Source organism: Acinonyx jubatus, chromosome D3 (assembly GCF_027475565.1).
Source record: "Acinonyx jubatus isolate Ajub_Pintada_27869175 chromosome D3, VMU_Ajub_asm_v1.0, whole genome shotgun sequence".
NCBI classification, from domain to species: domain Eukaryota; kingdom Metazoa; phylum Chordata; class Mammalia; order Carnivora; family Felidae; genus Acinonyx; species Acinonyx jubatus.
In genome coordinates, this window is record NC_069392.1 from 12,374,980 (window position 1) to 12,391,906 (window position 16,927).

At 53.7% G+C, this 16,927-nt stretch overlaps 1 long non-coding RNA gene across 1 annotated transcript; it reads right to left on the reverse strand.

Annotated features, from left to right (window-relative positions):
• Positions 1-9,981: 9,981 nt before the first annotated feature.
• On the reverse strand, positions 9,982-14,853 carry LOC128312358 (uncharacterized). Its single transcript, XR_008291510.1, has 3 exons — positions 14,600-14,853; positions 11,859-12,125; positions 9,982-11,185 (listed from the first exon to the last, which is right to left on the reverse strand). It is a non-coding gene; the product is annotated as an uncharacterized LOC128312358 (long non-coding RNA).
• Between the last annotated feature and the right edge of the window lie 2,074 nt (positions 14,854-16,927).

Below are 16,927 nucleotides of genomic sequence, written 5' to 3' on the forward strand. Positions count from 1 at the left end.
CATCAGAGTCCTTTCAACTCCGAACCTGGTAAAAGGATTAGCCCTCTGCCGTCCACAAGGGCGCGTGAAAGCCGGTCTGTCTGTTAAAAGACTCTTGCGTGCACACCCCAGTCCAGGCATCAAACCCTCCCTGCCCTTTGATAAAGCCAGACCTCCTTCTATGGATGTGCGGCCAGGGAATAACGAACACCTGCTAAGAGAATAAGAGACGCTGGGGGCGGGGGCGGGCAGCGAGGCTAGACAGGACCACTTTCCATTGTACATCATCCGTACGGCTGGTAGAGAATGAATTATTTCTTCCCAATTCGGCGCCATCATCCATCACCGTCAATTTGCGGCCCATCTGGAAGGTTTCAGAAGCCCCGGAGTGGGCTCAAGAGTTATAAAACAGCCACGGCGGCAAGCCTTTCTAAACGGATTACAGTAAATACAAACACGAAGAAACAGGGTACGTGTTTCGGGGAGTTTACGCTGTTCCACGTCCCGGGCTCGAGCTCCCTCATTTCATCCCCTCAACGAACCTACGAGGCGGGAACAAGAACCGTTCCCATTGTGCAGATGAGAAAACCGAGGCCCCCGGAGGTCCACGCCGTTCTCTGGTCACCCAGGTAGGAGGTGGCACAGCTGGGGCACGAGGCTGGGTGGTACTGACCCGGGACACTGTGTCCTGCTCATGATGTGAAAGTGATGAGCTCAGGAGGCCCTAACTTCCCTGTCTACACTCTCCCGGCCTGAATCCTACCTCGTTCAGTCACTCCCTTGGGACCCTCCGTCTTAAGCTTTAGTCTTACAGCTGAGCCTAGAAGGGGCGGAGAAGATGCACGAGAGACTCGAGGACCAAAGAAATCGCGTGTTTTCTGTGTGTTGAATTCAGTTGTCCCCAGTTGCCGGCAAAGGGGACCCACTGGAGAGCGTCCATATTAGCACAGAAGGCCCAGAAGAAACGGCACAGAGCTCTTCGCCTGGGTTAACTGACCGGGACCTGCTGGAGGGAACGTGCTCATTCTACAAACAGCCATCAGTGCCCCCTCGAGCCTGGTCACGTGGGAGGGAACGACAGCACACACAGTCCCTGCCTTCCTGGAGCTGCGTGCTACTGGAGGCATGGCTCGAAGAACAATGTGATGAGTGTAATCAAGGGGATGTACGGAATGCCACCGAGCACAGAAAGAGGGAGTCGGAGCAGATCTCGAAGGAAGAAGGAAGAGTAACCGAAAACCAACACGACAGCGGCTTCAACAAGGTAGGAGTTTATTTCTCTAGCATCTAACAGAAGTCGGAAGGTAACGGTTCAAAGCTGACATGGCAGGTGAATGGTGACATCAGGGACCCAGGGCTCTCTTCCTCCCTTCCTTCCTTCCTTCTTTCCTTCCTTCCTTTACCTCCTTCCTTCCTTCCTTTCTCTCTCTCTCTCTTTCTTTCTTTCTTTCTTTCTCTCATTCATTCTTTCTTTCTTTCCTTCTTCTTTCTTTCTTTCCTTTCTCTTTCTTTCTTTCCTTCTTTTTCTTTCTTTCCTTTCAAGTCTCATGGTTGCTTCATGGTTCAAACTGATTGCTGGAGCTCCAGCCATCACATTCTAGCTGTAGCCCCCCCACAGAAGGAGGAAAGATGGCAGAGAGCCAAACCAGGCTTCTCCCAGCTGGGCCAGCCCCCTTTCAGCAGTCTTTCTGAGAGTCCCACACATCGGTTCTGCTTTTATTTCACTGGCCAGGGCACCGCCTTATGACCACATCTGGGCTGCACGGGAAGCTGGGCAATGCAGTTGTTGAAGCCAGACGGCCACGCGCTCGGCTAAAAAGTGGGGCTCCTGCCACGGGGAGCCCAACTGTTTGAAAGCGTCTGTGTTTGAGGGAAGAAAATTTCAGTTCAAGCCCCATCTGTGTTACTCGCTTGCTGTGTGAGCTTAGGTCACGCACTTAACCTCTCTGAGCCACAGTCTGCCCGCCAGCAGAATGGCCTGATAGACCGTGCTTCGCAGTGGTGCTGGAATCGTAACCGAGGAATGCAGTCTGCATATCATTGCGTTGCTGAGTATGCTTGAGAAGAACCACTGAATCAAAATGAGCCTGAGTCCTTGGGGAAGTGGTGTTTCACAAAGGGAGAGCAGGATTGTAGGTCCAGCAGGCGCGAATAACAGCTCATTGCAAGCTTCCCGTGTAGCGGGAAACATTACTGACTCCTGGGTCCATCACTCCGACTTTGCTATCTCACGATTCGACCTTCACGGAGGTCAAGTTTGATGTAACAGACAAAGGAGCTTGCTTGCTCAAGGCTGTTCGAGCTGGTAAATGTACCGGTAGGGCGAGTGATGGCAGATGGGGCCGAGGGGAAAAAGGCATGGCACGCCCCCGGGACCTTGTGAGCAGAGCCAGGGGTCTGAAAGAGCGTGGCACGGTGGGGCACCGGGGAAAAACATCTGGATAGAGCAGGTAGTTCCGACAGCAAAGAGTAGGCCCCAAACGCAGAACGGAAAGCCTCGAATTCGGCGGCAAGATAACGGAGACTTCACTCGCATGGTAGCAAGGAGCCATCGAAGGTTGTGGAGCAGGAGAGGGACACAGTGCAGGAAGATCTGGAGGAGGACTGGGGTGGGGGGAAGCTTTGTCTGGGCAAAATGGATTCTCCAAGTTATTACTGGACCCCTGGAACGGATGAGAAAACCGAGGCTCAGAGAAATGTCTTTGTTTGCCCAAGTCAGAGTAAAAAGGAAAAGCTGCAAGTTAAGTGGGAATGTCTTGAGACATTGGTGTGGGGAAACCCCTGCACAGGTAAAGGACGGTCAAGCCACGGTGGCAGCCACAGGCCCTTCTCCAGGGCTGGGGGCTGGCTTACCCGTTTGGTTCTTTCCCCAACCCGCCTCTACCTTCCCCGAGAAGGCCCTCTCAGTGATCCCTGACCCTCCTGGCCTCTCCCCCCCCCCGGGGGGGTGGGAGGGGGACAGAGAGATGCCCCCATCCGCCACCCCGGAGAAGCAGGGATGTGGAAACCCAGAGGCGGTATTTCTAACAGGTAATTGCTCTCTTATTTAAACAACAGCCACTGAAACAGCTCATTCAAGAGACAAAGGCAGTCATTACCTGGATTTTTATCGGGGAAATCTGAGAGAACTACCAGGGGTCACGTTTCTAGCTAACAGCCCGAGAAGCCGGGGCAGAGCCTGAACAGGAGGCCACAGACCAGCTCGGCAGCAACCTTTCCTCCCGTCTTCAGGGGTTCACCGGACTTGGGGGTGATCGGGGTCAAAGTTCCTGAGCAGCTACTGCAGAAATTATGCATTAGTGGGTGCTCGTCATGTCTTGGAGGTTGCACAACGGCCCAGGAAGATGGTCACGGAACAGCCCCATTTTACAGAGGAAGAAAGCGAGGCTCAGAGAGGCCGCTTGCACAGAGATATTAGGCTGGCAGGTGGCGGTGCTGGGACTCGAGTGCAGATTCTTTGCCCCATTCTCTCTCAACACAAAGTCTTTGGCTCCCAAGGTTTCTGCCCCAAAGCCCGGCCAAAGGGACCCCCAATAAACCCTCAGTGGTTGGGGATCCCAGCCCTCAGTGATCCAGGGCTGGTCCCCAGACGCCCCGGGGAGGCCCTGCGATCCATATGCTAGTTCGGTCGCCCAGACACGTGACTGTCCCAGCAGAAGGAAGCCAGTCCGATGGGTCTGCAAGTTATAGCTCATGGGCCAGATCCACCCCATTGCCTGTTTGTATATGGTTCATGAGCTAGAAGAGGTTTTTACCTTCTTCAATGGCTGCAATCAATAAAAGGAGGAGGTTTCACGCTACGTAAAAACTCTCTGAAATCCCAAGTTTTTAAAAGCATCCACGCATGAAGGTTTGTTCGAATACAACCACGCTCATTGTTTCCATATCAGAGGTAAGTGTGCGTGACACACAGAGGTAAGTGTGGCTTGCAAAGCCTAAAACCTTTATTGTCTGACCCTTCAAGGAAACGTCTGCCCTGCTGTGGTTTTTAGATCATGAAGGTTTAACCTGTGGCCATCACCTTGACACGTTCAAAGACGCGCCGTGTTGGGAAAAGCCTCCCTTCCTGGAAAAGGAGGAGAGGGAGAAATACACGAACACACATAGGTTCACGCCCTTTAGAGGCGCTTAGGGACACACGGACGAGCAGGTACACGTGCACGGAGATATGCAAACCTTCAGGGAGAAAGCCAGAAACACAGACACTCAGAGAAATATCCAAGTGCATTCAGAGCCTCGGAACCATCCAGGTGTGCATAGACACTAAAGCACATAGTTAAGCACATGCACACACACTCATGTACACACACACACACACACACACACACAGGGAACAAATACCTCCACACACACAGACATACACAGACCCCCAGGGACCCAAAGAGAACACGCCAGCTACTAGGTGCACGACTATCTATCATGCTACGAAACAAGGAGATACATGTACAGCCTCCCGGGCAGAGATAGACACACAGGAGTCCCCAGCTGTTCGGCTGTCACAGACTCAGAGGCAAAGAAAGCCAGAGCCATCTGTGCACAGTGACAAAAACACTCAGAGACAGAGGAGAGACAGAGAGACGCAGAGGGGCTGGGGTCTGTGTTCTTCGCCCCCGTGCTATGTTAACCGTCCTTTGTTGTGTACGGACATTAATGGGAGCCCCAGAACCGGGGTTTCCTGTGGCGTAAGTGGAGGGGCCATTCTTTGGATCCAGGGCTTGGAGTGTCGCTACAAAGAACAAGCGGATTAAATAGACTTCACACCTCGCCAGCCACCATTCTGCCTGCGGGTTCTCTGACTGCCCCGTGACACCCGCCTAGTGTGAATCATCCTTCTTCACATAGATCTCCCCTGACCCACCGGGGAAAATCAAATCTTCATCTTTGGAAATACCCGTCCCACGCATGGCCTTGGATCATTCCCGCCGACCCCGGGCCCAAAGCTAGAGAGGCAGGAGGATAAAGAACTAGAAACCCATGGGTAAATACCACTGTTGAGCACGAGCACCGTGCCGGGTGTTGGGCTCGAGGCTTTCTGGCAAGCAAGGGGAAAAACACCGTCACCCCATGTCACATCGTCACCCCATATCACAGGTGAGAAAGCTCATCACCCAACTAACAAGCTCCAAAGCAGAGATTCAAACCTAGTTCAGGCTGGCCCCAGAGCCCATCACCCCAAATCCTCTCCTCGGCTTGTTTCGTCCTCTCCATGAGCTTGGCATTCCGTTGAATTGATCTCAGGAACCCCAAACAGTGCCTGGCCACCAAACTACAGGAAAATAAAGCCCTCCCGTTAGGTCTTACCACGCGATGTTTATCAATGGCCAACAAAGAGATGACGGGTAGGCTTTCAAATGCTCATTGTGCCACTGGGTAAACTGAGGCTCTGGGAGGTCAAGGTGAGCTGCAGAACCAGTATTCCAAGCCAGCTCTCTCTCATCCATGGAGCCTGCTGCCTCAGTACTTACGCACATGGCCTGGGACATTCAGAGTCAGAAGAGAGGTCCTGTTTGTTCCTTTGCTTTTCTCTGATTCTCTTTTACAGAAATTCTCTCACTGGGGAGAAGGAGAGAAAAGCCAACAGGATATGCCTAAGGTCACCTGTCAGCTTCCCCCATCCACAAGCAACATGGTTACACAGAAGAGACCCTGCTGCCTGTCCCCTTCCCCTGTCCCCCTGGGGATCGGGCTACATGACAGGGCCAGTGGAGATGTCCTGGGGGGCGGGGCATCTGTTGCTGCCTGCCTAGTGGGAGCCCGAGCTCAGAGGAATGTTGGAAGGAAGTCTCCCAGGCAGGAGGGCGTGCCCCAAGGAGCCAGGCAGTGTTGGGAAGGGCAGCCGCGAGGATGTCTTTTTCTCCTCCTTGCTCCCCAGGAAGCCTAGCATCTCTGGCTTGGTCTCCTTCTTTTGACCAGCTGGGCCACCCCCTGGGGGTCAAGGTGGCACAAATCCTGGCCATCAGAAGGCATCTGACCTCAAGTCTTTCCTTGAGGGAGGACAGGTGACCTGGGGGCCGATGGGGCATCAGGGGGCTTGTTTGTTTCTGTAGGGGCTCGATGGGCCCTGCCCCTCCCTGCTGTGACAGGAACAACGGAGGGCCCGGGCACCGAACACCTGCTCCACGGCACACAGATGGGTCCTTACGACGTGCAACAGCCAGCTGATGCCTGGAGAGGTTCCAGCCCCTGACTGAGGTCATTCGAGGAATAAGAAACAGAGCTGGCCTAACAAGGCCCAGATGAATTGCCGAGTGAACCAAAGAGATAGAGGGACGAGTGAATGACTTCAGACCTAGAAACGACACAAGGCGAGCCGCGTGATGAGGACACCCGTATTCACAAGCAGCATTTTTCACAAGAGCAGAAACACAGAAGCAGCCCACGGGTCCATCGGGAGGTGAACGGACAAACAAAATGTGGTCCATCCACATTTAACGGAATGTTACTCAGCCTTAAGGGGCGCCTGGGCGGCTCAGTCGGTTAAGCGTCCGACTCTTGGTTTCAGCTCAGGTCGTGGTCTCGCGGTTCGTGAGTTCGAGCCCCGCATCTCCCGCTCCTTCTGCCCCTCCCCCACTCTGTCTGTCTCTCCCTCTCAAGATAAACAAACAAACTTTAAAAAAAAAAAAAAAGAGGGAAATTCTGTAATATGCGACAACGTGGACGCACCTTGAGGACATCATGCGAAGTGAATTAAGCCTGTCACAAAAAGACGCACAGTGTTGGATTCCACTTACGTGCAGTACGTAAATGGTCAAAATACGAGATACACAATGTGGAGTCGTACTTGGCAGTGGGTGTGGGAGGGGGAGTGAGAAGAGGGAGCCAGCGTGGGATGGGGACAGAGTCTCAGATTCACAACATAAAAAGAACAATAACGATGGAAGGTAGTGACACCTGCACAACGATGTGAATTTATTCACCACGAACTGTGCACTTAAGAACAGTTAGGATGGCGGGGTGCCTGGATGGTTCAGCAGGTTAAGCAGCCAACCCTTGATTTCGGCTCAGGTCACGATCTCACGGTTCTTGAGTTTGAGCCCCACATCGAGCTTTGCACTGACAGTGAGCCTCCTTGGGATTCTCTCTCTCTCTCTTTCTCAAAATAAATAAATATGCTTAAAAAAAAAGAATACTTACGATGGTAAATTTTGTGAGGCCTATTTTTAACACTGTAAAGAATAAAACAGGGGCATCTGGGTGGTTTAGTCGGTTGAGCGTCCGACTTCAGCTCAGTTCATGATCTCAAAGTTCGTGGGTTCGAGCTGTTCTGCTAACAGCTCAGAGCCAGGAGCCTGCTTCGAATCCTGGGTCTCCCTCTCTCTCTGCCCCTCCTCCACTCATACTCTGTCTCTGTCTTTCTCTCTCCCTCTGTCAAAAATAAACATTAAAAAAGTTGTTTTAAATAGGTAAACATTAAAAAAAAAGAATAAAAGGAAAAGACAGCAGCAGCATTATCTTGGTTGGATCCACGGCAGCAACACTGTATTGGTTAGCTAATGCCGTGTAACAAGTCATCACAAGGTCTGCGGACCAGGAATCCAGTTTAGGTGAGCCACCTGCTTCAGGCGGCACTGAGGATCAGCCAGAACCGGGGGTTTCATCTGAAACTCAACTGGAGAAAGCTATGCTCCCAGTTTATGTGGTCGCTGGCGGAATTCAGTTTGTCACATCGTGTTGGCCAAGCCCCGTTTCCTGCTGGGTGTCCGTCAAAGGCTGGCCCCGGTTCCTGGCTACTTGGGCTTTCCCACCGTGGCTGCAGGCTTCCTCAAAGCCAGCAAGGGGGAGCGTCTGCGAGCGGAGAGAAGTTCCGATGTGTGTCATCACGGAAGTGACATCCCGTCCCACTGCTTTATTCCATCTGTGTAGAAGGAAGTGCCAGAATCTGACCACATGTGCAAGGAGAGGGTTGCACAAGGGTGTGAACAATGAGATGGGGCTCAAGCATTACGGGGGGCTCCAGAATGATTAAAACCAGATTATCATCTTTCCTTCAGGCTCTGGAAAATTCTAAAATCTCGCTTCCTTACTTTAAGAGAAGAGCTGAGAGGGGGTAGGCAGAGGCCATCTGGATCTTGGAGACCAAGGCGAAGATCCTTATTTTAACCTTGAAGCGCTGGGTGCCGTTGATGGATTTTAAGCAGCCAACTGACACAGTCAGATCTGTGCAGTTTCATTTAAATTATTATTATTATTTTTTTTAATGTTTATTTTTGAGAGAGAGAGAGACACACACAGAGCGCGAGCAGGGGAGGGGCAGAGGGAGAGGGAGACACAGAATCCAAAGCAGCCCCAGGCTCTGAGCTGTCAGCCCAGAGCCCGACGCGGGGCTCGAACTCATGAACCACAATAAAAAATTACTCCCTCTTTCCTCCTCCTTCAGCCCCTGGCAAGGACCGTTCTACTTTCTGTCTGTAGGGTTGTGACTAGCTAGGGACTTGGTATAAGCAGAATCGTACACTATTTACCTTTCTGGGACCAGCTGATTTCACTTCGCACAATGTCCTCGAGGCGCATCCCTGTTGGCGCATGGGGCAGAATTTCCCTCCTTTTTAAAGCTGATTAGTATCCCCTTGTGTGGACAGACCCCATCTGGTTTATCTGTTCCTCTGCCGACGGACACTTGGGTCGCTGCTACCTTGGGGCTATGTCGTGAAGAACGTTACTACGAACGTGGGTTCGTAAATGCCGGCTCGACACTCTGCCTCCAGGTCTTTGGGGTATGTCCCCGGAAGTGGCATTGCCGGCGTGTGTGGTGATTCTGTTGGTGATTTTGGGGGGCACTGGCCAGATCTGTGTGTGTGGGTGTTTTGTCTAATGCCACTCTGTTGATCAAGAGGCCACTACGGCCGTCCATCAAGGGCAAGAGATAGACGCGACCTGGGTGGGTGGTGGCCACAGACGGAGAAGAGACCATCCCCGCAATGCAAATCAAGTCTATCCTAGGAGGAGACTTCGGGCTTCTGTTCAGAGAAAAGCTATTTAGAGAAGGCGAGGGGCCTTCCATCGGGCAAATCGCAGACGCCCTGGGTTCAAATCCTGACATTGCTGCCTCTCTTTGAGGCATTACTACTGCTTACCTCTTGGGGAGCGTGAGGATTAAATGCGCTAACTCAGGGGCAGGGTCTTGTGTAAGGCAAGTGCTCGTTAAAAGCCAGACGAATGTCACACACCAACCAAACCCGGCGCGCCACGTTCGCCACTAGCCCGTCGTGGCGCTGCCCTCCGCCAGGACGGTTTGGGGAGGCAGGCTGTGTCCCAAGCTTCCTGTGGCGTCAGCACCGCTCGGGGAGTTAGTACGAGAGGGCACCTTTCCTCTGTGTTTTCTGACACCCCCCTGCCTCTGCCCCAACCGTCACCAGAGCTTCCTGCCCTGGTCCCTTTCAGTGACTGACAGGCTCCTGAATTAGAAAAATGGGCGAGTGATATTTATACTCCCCGCGTGGGCCCCACCCCTACCCTCCAGAGCCAGTGGGAAGGTCTTTCCATGCAGGGAAATCTACAAAGCCCTAGAAGGAACCAGTTTTCTGCCTTTCTCATTCTCAGCAGACTTCTTCAGCTTTCTCCCCACCCCGGCCCCACCGTCCTTGTCCTTACGAGGACAGCTGGCTTCTGCTGTCTGTCCAGCTGAAGGGGGCGGGCAGGGAAAGGGGGAGAGGGTAATGGAGCAGGGGAGGGGGAGCACCACCGGCCTGCCCTGCATCACTGTCCTCCTTCCGTCCTCTCCCTCTAGGCCAGTGTAGAGCAAGCACACAGCTTGCTCTGGTTCTGAGGACTCAGGGTCCCTGTCGCCTCCAGCGTTGTGGTTCAGGGTACGGGCTGTGGAGTCGGGCTGTCCCGGGTTCGAATCCCAGTGCCACCACTTACCAGTTGTGTTCACCTGGGGCGAAACACTTCACGACAAGCTGCCTACTTCCCCTTGTCATGTCTTCAGTGATGCCCGCCCCCCCCCCCCAAAAACGTCACAGGCGGAAGTCCTGACTCCCAAGACCTCGGAACATGAACTTATTTGGGAACAGGGTTGTTGCAGATATAATTCGTTACGATGAGGTCACATTGGGGTAATCAGGCCCCCAGTCCAATATGAGAGGCATCCCTATAGAAAGGGGAAATTTGGACACGGATACGCACACGGGCAGGACGGAAGCAGAAGCTAAAGAAAGAAGCCTGGAGAAGGTTCTTCCCCAGCGCCCTCAAAGAGAACACGGCCCCACAGACACCTCGATCTTGGGCTTCTCACCTCCAGAACCGTGAGAGAATAAATTTCTGTCATCTACGCCACGAGTTTATAGCAAATTTTTCAAAGTTTTTTTTTTTTTTTTAATTTATTTTGAGAGAGAAGGACAGAGAGCGAGCAGGGAAGGGGCAGAGAGAGGAAGAGACAGACTCCCAAGCAGGCTCTGTGCTTTCAGCGCAGAGCCCGACGAGGGGCTCCAACTCACGGACCGTGAGATCACGACCTGCGCCGAGGTCGAGAGTTGGACGCTTAACCGACTGAGCCCCCCCGGGCGCCCCACGCCCTTGTTAACTGCAGCCCCCGGAAACTAACACACGCCTCCGAAACACTGAAAGGTCTAGCACTGTCCTCGGCAGGTAGCGGGTGCTGTCTACGTGCCTGCTGTCGTCAGCCGTGTGACCTTCAGAAGAGTGTCTGCCTCTCTGAGCCCTTAGCTTCTCCAACTGGAGGGGGACCAAGAACTTTCTAGGAGCTACCTATGGCAAAACCAACGGGAGAAGCAGACACGTCCTTCCTTGCCTGGATGCCTTCGGTCTGCATTCACTCAGGAATTCATCCCACGCACATTTGCTGTAAGCTTGCTATGCGTCGCGTACTGGGGAACACGGCGTAAAGCTGACCATCCAAATTTCTGCCCTCAGCAGTTCACGGTCTAGTAGCGGGCGGGGGATGGGCGTGGGGGGAGAGCAAGTAGCAAGATGAACTGATGAACGGTACGGTAGGCCAGATGTATTCGAATGCCAGTGAATGCCACCCGGAAAACTCAGAGGGGGGCAGACCGTGCTGCAGGCAGGGGAGGGATGCGATCTTGGAGACAGAGCCGGAGAAGGCCGATTACGACCCAAGTGGTCATTTGAGCGAAGACGATAAGGAAGTAGGTCGTGCGGACATCTCAACGGGAAGACGGTTTCTAGAAAAGAGAAGCACGGAGGCAGGAGTGTGTCCGGTGCGTCGGAGACACAGCAAGAAAGCCACCTGGCAAGCGACAGAGGAACGGAACACTTCTTGGGACAAACTTAGTGGGGGTCTTCTATCAGGAAAGAATGAAATGCAGCTGTATAAGCACTTATGCATATGTATATGTATGCATATGCATAAGCACTTATGTATAAGTGATATGCCCGCTCCCCCGTTTAATCTCCAACCTTCTGGGTGAGCGGTGCACAGGTTACCCCTGTTGTAGGAGACGAGGAAAATGAGCTCGGGATTGGCCACAGATCGAGAAGGTGATGGACTCTGGGGTCCTTTCTTACCCATGCACAGTGGTCTCACAAGCCGTGCCAGCCGGGAAACCCAGAGGTAAGAACAGCTGAGGCAGGGGCCCCTGGGTGGCTCAGCTGGCTCAGTGTCCAACTCTTGATCTCGGCTCAGGTCACGATCTCACGGTTCGTAAGATCGAGCCCGTCAAGGGGGGGTGGGGGTGGGGGTGGGGGGGGGAGGGGTCTGCGCCGAGGGCGTGCAGCCTGCTTGGGATTCCGTCTCCCTCTCTCTCCGCCCCTCCCCCGCTTGCTTTTTCTCTCTCTCTCTCAAAGTGAATAAAAGTCAACTTCAGAACAACTATTTAAAAACAGAACAGCTAATTCGAACCCACACGGTACGGCCCCCACCTCGCTCACTCTGACCCACCCGGATGGCAGATCGGGCTCACCGGGGTATCCAGAAGGTCGGGAAAAATCTTTCAACTCAGCCACCACGCGAAGACGCTCCCTGAATCCGGTCCCTCCCACGCACCTCCAGTGGTTTCCAGCTAAACGCATTTCCCTGAGGTCTCCGGAGAAGCTTCTTGGCGCTCTGAAACTCCCCAGCTGGGGCCTTCCTTCCTGTTTTAAGAAGTGAAAGCTTGTGGACAGCAGGTCGGGCCCAATATAGTTCCCGATCTAAATTTAACAACAATAACACCGGCTCCAGCCTGACCCTGCAGAGAAGAAAGGGGAGAAGGCAAAGGGAAAAAAAAAAAAAAGTAACAACTAATTCTTCACAAATTAGGACAATAATAAAGGTTCCTTTCAAGTGTCAGGGCATATTCTTAGCAAGAACGTAACACCTAAATCAAGTCCAGGCTGTAAAAATGGCATAATTGCAGGAAGCCAGGCTACAGGCCTGACTTCCTCTGGGGAGACAGGGGACTTAGGGGGTGTCAGAGGCCGGGCAGGCAGGGATGGAGCTGGGCAGGGCCCGACTCACTGGAAGGAGCACACGTCTGTCTGGACTCCCACCGAGTTCCATCTGGGGTCACCTGCCCCCGCCCCGCTGCGCGGGCCTTGGGGCTGGAGCCCTCGAGGGTCATCACTAGGCCTCTGGCCCGCCTTCCGGGTCCGTTCTTCTTGGCACAGCCCAAGTGCATGTCCAAGCTGGATGGGGCCACGCAGGAATACACCTCTCAGACCAGCACCTACAGGGAGCGCAGGAGACCGAGGGACCCAGCTACCAGGCTCTCCCAGCTGCCCTCCATCTATCTGCTGGTGGCCATGACTCCTGGGGGCCACATTTCAGCCAATGTCTGAAAACGGCAAGGACACGAAGGCAGCCCTGTTCCTGGAGACACGAAATTCCTCTGATGGCTCCAAGCCTCCTCAAGGCTTTGCAAAATTTTCCCTAGATGGCCAGCTGGGGATGCGGCCCTCCGACCTTCTATCTCGTGTCTCCTCACTCTGATTCAGACCTGCCTTACTGACCAACCGTTCATCCTGCCCGTTCTGGCTTCCTCCGTGTTTACTCTCAAACAGGCACCTCCCCTAATTAAACCTTCTCACTTGTCATCTGTCTTGGTATCTGCTTCTTGGAAGATCCAGATGAACACACAGGGTCGTGTCCCTTCTGGGCATAATCCCCTTCCAAGAGCTTGTCATCTGACCAGAAGAAAATCCAAATTTCTTACGCTGGCCTTCATGGACCCTGCCTACCTCTCTGACCTCAGTTTCTAATCTCACCCCCTGACTCGATGGTCTTCTCTTGCTGTTCTTTGAACATCCCTAGTTGTCTCTGCCCCAGGGCCTTTGCACCTGCTCTCCCTGCTGCCTGGACCATTCTTCTCCAGGCCTGGAGGCTTCTTACTCATCCTCCTCAGCTCAAATATCACCTCCTCAGAGAGGCCTTCCTTGACCCACTTGATTGAAACAGACTTCCTGTCTCTGCTCCCCAATCAATATCTACTTTTTAGACTGAGAAAATACATCACTCCGTTCTTAGTTGATCTGTCTGACAGCCTTTCTTGAAAGTAAGCATCTAGAAATATAATAAGAGCCAGCATTTACTGAGGACTGACCAGCGCCCAGACTTTTCTTCTAAGAGCTTCTCAGGTTTAACTCATTCGATCCTTCCCAAACTCCTGTGCGAGGCAGGTGTTACTTGTATTACAGATGAGGAAACTGAGGCACGAGGCGTTTAAATAAATTCCCTGGGGTCATAGAACTAGTAGACAGGAGAGCAGGATTTGGATCCAAGCTGTCTGGCTCCGGAACCCACCCCCCTTTTCTAGGATCTCATTTTGCGTCTTGTGAAGACAGGATACCTTTAAGCCCCAAAAAGTACCCCCACGTCTCATCCTGTGGCAAAACTGAATGGACTTGTCACGTGCCTGCGGCAGACCCGAGGCTTTACAGGAGTCACCCTGTGCCCTTTGCCCCAACACCCTGGGAGACGGGCCCCGGTTATTTCCTTCACTTGCTCTCCCCTCCTCCTCACTACCCTTCTCTGTCCAGCCCTGTGCCGCAGAAGCTGACCTCTCCCCCTGCAGACATGGCCCAGGATCCCTTGTGCCCTGGCTTCTGGTTGGGATCATCGAGAGGGAAGCACGGGCAAGAGATCAAGGGGTAAAAGGAGAGAGAGGCCGGGGCATTTCTTCTTCTTCCTCCCTTGCTCGGGACCACGTCAACTGGTGGGGAGATGATATGTCCCTCCCCACGCGCAGCTCCTGTTGGAAAACTCATTCGGCACGACCCTGTTCCTAACGGGGCTCCTGAAACCCCCTTTCCTTATGTTTTGCTCCTTCAGCCTACGGAGGGGGCCTCAGCGCCCCTCATTAGCTCACTGAACCCTGTCCACCTCTCTGTAAGCCACCCCCTGATTAAACTCTCATAGCGTGAGCCATCCAGGGTAGACTCCACTTCCGGCAGGGATCCTGGCTGCCGTGGGAGCGTGAGGGCGCCCCAGGTTACAGATGAGGAAAGAGAGGCTCAGAGTGTAGGACCCACCGACCCAAGGTCACGTGGCTTGGCCGAGATCAGATCCCAAGCGTGTCTGCTCCCTGCCCGGCCCATTCTTACAAAGACCCACCTGAGCCCTGTGGTCAAGAGCATGGCCTCTGGACTCACCTTAGGCCCAGGTTCAAGGCCTAGTTCCGTGACCTGAGGCAAGTAATTCACTCCCCCTGTGCCCCATTTTCCCCACCTGAAAAACAGGCATAATAATCGTTTTCCTTTCCCGGGCTGTTGTCGGAACTAAATGTTGGTGTATGTGTAATACTTCAGGGTGGCCGGAACCTAGTGGGCGTGCGATAAATATAGCTGGCGTCACCGCCGTCGTCATCAGCATGATGACCGCTGTTGGCATTGGCGTTTCTTGCCCACCGATATCATTTCCAGACTCGCTACTCCCCAGAACATAACAAGAGAACAATTCACACAAGGCGTGATGAGCTAACCTCCAGCTATTCATAGGGTTTATTCTTACCAGCCCGGGAGGACAGTGGACCCCAGAGTTGTTGAACTGGGTCAAAGTTACACCTGACCCCTCCTTTCCTGCCCCCGCCCCCCCCTCCAGGCTCTGGCACGGGAATTATCACAGCGTCCCTTGCCTCTGAAGGCCATCCCTGCTGCGAGGCTTTGATAGGGAAAGTGTGAAGAACAAAGACCATTGTTCACAGAGGCGGCTGGTGCCTCTCAGGCCCCCGGCCAGCTTCCCAGGGTTGAGGTCTGGCTCCTAAGACACAAAGACGAAAGTCATTAGCACTGGGGACAAACAATGACGGAATCACTTCTATTTACCTGAACCGGAAGGGGCTGCCGAGTGGGGAACAATGGAGTTGGGTTGAAGACACGATCTGCCCACCCCCCCCCCTTACCCAGTTTCTTTCAAAATAATGGGGCCGTGTGTGGTCCCAGAGGCTCAGAAGGCTTCAGCCCCGATTTCTGGAAAGATGGCACGGGACAGTGGTGACAAGAATGGGCCGTGGCATCCAACTGGAAAATGGACGTAATATTCGCACCACCCTGGGCTGCAGCGTACGGGACCGTGACCTAGTTAAGGGCTCCCTGCAGGCTATCAACGATCACCTCCCCCGCCCCCCTCCTCCTTCACTCCCAGTAGCTTGAGCAAGTTCCCCGCCCCTCGCTGAACCTTGGTTTCTGTATCTGTCAAATGGGAACAAGCCACCAGCTCAGAAATCAGGTGAAGACTAAGAGAAGAGAAGAAAGGCAGTTGGAAACAGTGACACCGTGCCAATTTGGAAGCAAGATCTCATGAAGAGTCTAGTCCCGGCTCACCTCCCAGGTGACAGCCCATGTGACCTTGGCCATGCCCTCCCTTCCCAGGCCAGGCACCCCAGGGGCATTAAGGGGATAACCACAGCGTCATTCTCACAGGGTGCGTGCCTTGAGAATTCAGGGAGGTAACAATGCTGGCAAAGCGCTGGGCGCGATGCTGACTGTGTTCCAGGTGCCGAACGCGTTACAACACGATTAAAAGACTGAAGTTTTCAGGAAGGTCAGGAGCAGACGCAGACAAGTAATTAGCAGAAATTTACACGCTGCCTAGCTACACTGCCCCGCATACCCATTGTATGGAAGGAAAAACTGAGATCTGGGAGACAAACGTGGGGGGGGGGTGGCTTGGGGGAAGCGCCTGCTAATGACCTGTGGTAGCTGATGAGTTCAAGGTCATTTTTACCAGGGTTGTTACCAGGCAGGGAGAGTGGCGGTGGCGGGGAGCCTAGAATGACTGGTCTTTGCCAGCACCGTCATGGCCTTGCCCTCACCTAGCAAGGTGCTGATGGGGGTTGGAGCCCGCTGATAGGCCAGACGGAGAAACCAGCTCAGACCGGCTTAAGCCAGCCCCTCTCCACCTCTCAGCCCTGCTTGTATTGGCTTCATTCTTAGGCAGGCCCATCCATCATGGCGGCAAGATGCCCACTGGCAGCTCCCCATAGGGGTTTCACCAGTCGGGCACCCCCAGTGAAGAAGAGCGCCCTCCTTTCCCAGAGGAGGAGGGCTCCCAACGATAGTGGGTCCCCACTGGAGTGCCTTGGGTCACATGACCATCACTGGGATCCTATCCCAGGGGATCAAATGTGCCCATTGGTCAAATCTGGAACAGGCACTGAATCCATCCCCCTTGAACATCAAAGACGGAAAGTGGGGGCAAAGGGGGGGTGTATCCCGAGGGAAAATCGGGGTGCTATTGCCAGAAGAAGGCAGGGTGAGTGTCAGGTGTGTACAAACCACATATGTCCGTTCACAACCTCACCCCTACTCCCGCCCAGCCCAGCAGCTGCCACCAGGGTCAGTCTCCTCCTGCCTGACCACTGCTTAGGATCTACCCGCCCCCGTTGTGTTCAGCAAGGTTCAGAGGGAGGAGGACCACCACACACGGCCGCGTGAGTTAGTGAACTGGCTGACCGAAATTTCTGGACCTCAGTGCCTTCCTCCGCTGTACGAGGCGGAAATGTGTGCCCTCAGGACATCAGTGAGCATCATTAATGATGCAGGGTGCAGTGTTTCT